Source organism: Oratosquilla oratoria, chromosome 1, assembly GCF_046742065.1.
Source record: "Oratosquilla oratoria isolate Oo_2021 chromosome 1, ASM4674206v1, whole genome shotgun sequence".
In the NCBI taxonomy this organism is placed as follows: domain Eukaryota; kingdom Metazoa; phylum Arthropoda; class Malacostraca; order Stomatopoda; family Squillidae; genus Oratosquilla; species Oratosquilla oratoria.
Window position 1 is genome coordinate 43,536,634 of NC_134777.1, and position 5,000 is coordinate 43,541,633.

A 5,000-nucleotide genomic window follows, 5' to 3' on the forward strand; every position below is an offset into this window, starting at 1 on the left:
AGCAAAAACTGTCTGGGTGGTTTATACAGTTTCTTGGCATTGTGAAGGTGAATGGCGGGTACGCTACTGTACAATATAAAAACTTATTACCACATAAATGCGCACTACACAACCTCACAGAACTTCCAAACGTATAACAATCTCACGCAGTGTTGCCAAACAAATTGTTGCCAGTCGCTTGATTGGAATTTATCCCACGTAACACACGTAACGTAAAATACCGTAGAACACAAAAACTGTGGGTGATGGAAAAAAATTAGTCGTTATTTCTAGATTATGCATGCAAAAACATATAAGCTACTGTTTTCCTTTGGACAAATTCATTGTTGACCAGTGTAATTATATAGAGTGCCGTTGTACATTCGGCACTTGAACTTTGCCCATTTTGAATTTATGTATATATAACTGTCGCTGGAGAAACAATTTCATATGTGTATTTTCTTTATGTATCAGTTCTCTTGTGGTAGAAGAGATTTTATGAAAATGAAAATTTTTATTAGAGAAATATCTGGAGATTACTTCTGCAAAGTTGAATTCAGGAGTTGCAAGAGTTCTTTTGATAGTGAATGTACCTCAGCAATGCATGCACCCGGGAATAGACAGATAATTCACTAGAGTTCTTCTTCTTCATAGGTGTGTCTTCCCTACGTACGGTCACTGTTATGTAACAGAGAAGGTTCCTCATGGTGAATGAGGGATGCTGTCGCCTCAACTAAGAACAAGGTAAGAGAAGAAGGTCCTTTTGCCTCACAGCCAATCCGAAGTGGGTCTTCCACGTGGTTCTCGACCTGTTTCCTCACGTACCACATATTTATGTACTTCTGTTCTTTATTCTCCTGGAAAGGGTTTGATAATAAAATAAAACCACTAGATATCCACTAGCTACTACTTTTTTTGGTTGAGGGTCTCATTTGGGGAGTTCTGTTACACATTAGGGGTACATAGGCAACAATATGAGGTCCTCTTTCTCTTTCATAAATGAAGGAAATCGTCTGGTTTTGATAGAATTAAGAGTAATCTTGACCCCTGTGACACGGTGACATTACCAAATCCAGACAGCCTGAAGTTAGCCAGAATAAAATCTCTGGAGTGCCTCACATCAGAGAAAGAATAAAAGCGTTACCCTGGAGTACTTGAAGTACCAGTTCATTGTGTTGTGGCAGATGCCACTACATTAGAAAAGAAAAGGTAAAGTTGAATGGTGATTTATCTCTAAGTGATTAAGATTCTCAAAAATATTACACAAAACTTGTAAAGTGAACCAATATGTTCCCCTTAGATGATAAAACTCCTGTTCCTGAAATCCCATATTAATCTGTCTTCATAATTTACTATTAATCGTTAATTTCCTTTGACTTAGATTCATTTATTTTTTGTAAGATCACGAATGATGTACTTATTCTTGCGGTGTGCTGGGCTTTGATCTTTCATCGTGAATACGGTTACCAGTGGCTGCCAGTGATTGTCACTTGTCCTCCATCTCTGAGCAGACTGAGTAAATTAGACGGTTTAGGCTGCAGTTAAGCACTTCCAGGACTAAGGTCCTTCACTTTAAACGGGAATTTTACTTGTCTATTTTACATCCGTCATCGTTATCACATTGGAGATAGTTAACCTAGCCAATAATCATCTCTCAACGATTATAGGTTTTGTTTGGACTGATTTGCTTATTTGACGGGGATCTCAAGCCTGAAGCTATTTAAATCTTTATTTTCTTATATATTGTAGATTTATATTGAATTTAATGGCTCTTGCAATGTATGACTATAATCAGCTATCTATATGAAAAAAAAAAAAACTAAATTACCCTATCAGTGATTCCGAAATGACCAAGTGAGCAACAAGGGTAAAAATGATAACAAATAAATTAAGAATGTAATATACAAATGAATAGATAAATAAATAGATAAATAAGTAGATAGATAAATAATAGATGAATAAATGAATAAATAGATAAATAGATAAACAAATAAATAGATAGAATCAAGTGAGCAACAAGGGTAAAAATGATAACAAATAAATTATTAATGTAATATACTAATGAATAGATAAATAAATAGATAAATAAGTAGATAGATAAATAATAATAGATGAATAAATGAATAAATAGATAAATAAATAAACAAATAAACAAATAAATAGATAGAATCAATAAGTAAATAAAAGTAAATAAACAAATACATAGATGTATAGATAGATAGATAAATGAATAAAATATAAATGAATAGGTGAATGAATAAATTAATTGATAGATAAATAAGTACGCAGATAAATAAATAAATGAATAGATAAATGAATACGTAAATAAATGAATAAATAAATATAGATTATCATGATTAAATAGATATATATTCAACAAACAGAAGACGATTCTATTCACGCAAAGGTTCCATGGCTTCTCTGTTGAAGGCATCAGAGTTACGGGCGGGTGCCATCCCCATAATTAATCTAATAAGGCTCAGTAATACGGTACTTGTGGCTTAATTATTAAACCCTTCAACGCGGCGATATACTTTACACATTCCGTTCAAGCTAAGGTCAAATGATCCACGAGGACCACGAAATGAGGAGGTCTCGGCCAGTTGAGACTTCTTTCAGGTTTGGAGTCACCACTTTCAGTTGCGTGAGATCGCCTGGCCTTTACCCAAACAAAGATAATAAAGTACGTCACTGTGTTGAAGGCGGTTTAAGAATTGGGCTTTGATGTCAGATTATACCTTAGGCCGTTCTTCGATTCTCTCATCTATATACTGGGGTCGCCGTCTTGTCGATCGGTCTTTGACTGAATGAACTCGGCAGGCGTCGGAAGGAATGAAACTTGAAGAGGTGAAGACGTTCAACGAAGAGACTATTCGAGTCAGCCTTAATTCTCAGTTGTGGGAATATTCTGTCGATTTCTCATTTTATTTTACTTTATTCTTATTTTGTTTTATTTAATTTTATTTCGTTTTATTTTATTTTATTTTATTCTATTTTATTTTATTTTATTCTATTTTACTTTATTTCATTTTATTCTATTTTATTTTATTTTATTCTATTTTACTTTATTTCATTTTATTTGCTTTATTTTTTTATTTTGTTTTATTATACCCTGTTTTATTTGACAAGGTTTTATTTTGTTTTATTCTTTCGTATTTTATTCTATTTTACTTACTTTATTTCACTTGAGTCTTTTATTTTACATTATTTTATTTTATTTTTTATTTATTTATCACTTAGAATATGCCGTCACCCTCGCCCGTTATCCCCTTTCAGTGTGGTGACGTCACTTCAATTGAATGAAAACACCTGGCGCGTCAAGTTAAGTAAATCCTACAACTTTCTCCGCCGATTCGAGAGCTAACTAAAATACCCGCAACCCCTTCAGTGCAAAGATGGCCTTGAGGTATAAAATAATAACAATAAAGAATATATATAACCGTAGAGAAAGGTGTTAATTGACCAATTTTCAGGCTTACCTGCCTTAATCGCAAGGGGCTTTGTCCCGTGCGCTCTTTTTCAAAGTACTCCCTCCTCCTCCTCCTCTTTCACCCTTCCTTCTCCTCCTCTTTCTCCTCCTTCCCCTCCACCTCCCGACGTCGTCCTTAGCGATTTTATCCCGTCAACACGCCGAGCCCTTGCTAATAACTTCGTCATCAAGTTGTCGCATCACTTGAGCCCCTCATTACGTTATCCCCAGGTGGAAAACATTTTCCTCCTTCCTTCGAAAGCCTTCTTCGCCTCACCCTCCTTGTGACCAACACGATGGCCAACATTATAGGCTTGGGGAAGACGAGGGCAGGGAAACATGCAACTTTGAAAGTGCCTTTGTTGAGATGTGTAACGCATCACTCGACTGGATTCGACTCATGTCTTTGTCAACAGCAACTCTTGACAAAACATAATTGGAAACGGGTCAAGTGAAGTGATACAATCCCAATAAAGGCACACTCACAGTTTCGTGTTTCCCTTCCCTCGACTTCGCATACCTGTCTATACAAATTATAAACCCTTAAACCCTTTGTTTTGTTTTACGCCAGTCTTCTGTTTCCATCCAGTTCCTATGATAGGACGAATAATTCCTCTCACCTGCTTCACTCAGTTGAATAAAATCGCATGGTAGCAGCAAGAATTCTCTTCGATAATGAAGTCATAGAACACCACCAGAAAGTTAATTGTGATGAGATAATCCCATTTTCATCAGAAAAATGGTTTCTCTTAGAAGAGGTGAATCGCATGACAGCAGCTAGAATATGAAAAAAAACTTAGCAAGAGATTGATGACAAGGTCACTGAATTCCTTCTCAGTTGATCTTATTTGACCTTTTCTTTTTATTGCACTCTCGTCCTTGTGGTGGTGGTGATTGCTGACTTTGTGAAATACAGCCAAACTCTTTTATGTGTATCTGATGTAACGGACTAACTGTAATAAGGCCACAATAGTATTAGGATATAGTTGTGGTTTCAGGAGGAAGACATTTTGATGTTTCAAAAAGAGAATGGTACCCAGATATATTTTCGCACTTGGTGGTGAGATTTCTTGTCAACAAATTTATTTCAATCCTGATCCCACACAATAACCTTAATTCAAGTCACATGTGTGTGCATATATATATATATATATATATATATATATATATATATATATATATACATATTTACATATATATATATATATATATATATAATATGTATATATGTATATATATATATAAGAATATATACATATATGTATACATATATAAATGTATATATATACATATATATATATATATATGAATATATACATATTTGTATACATGTATAAATGTATATACATATATATATATATATATATGTATGTGTGTGTGTGTGTGTGTGTGTATGTATATATATATATATATATATATATATATATATATACATATGCTAATAAGAACACGGGTACGTGTGTTCACTTATGCAAAGTAGACCACTTGGAAAAAGAAACTAACGAGGCAGAGCGCTTTCGTATATTACATCTTCAGTGCAAAAAGTACATAG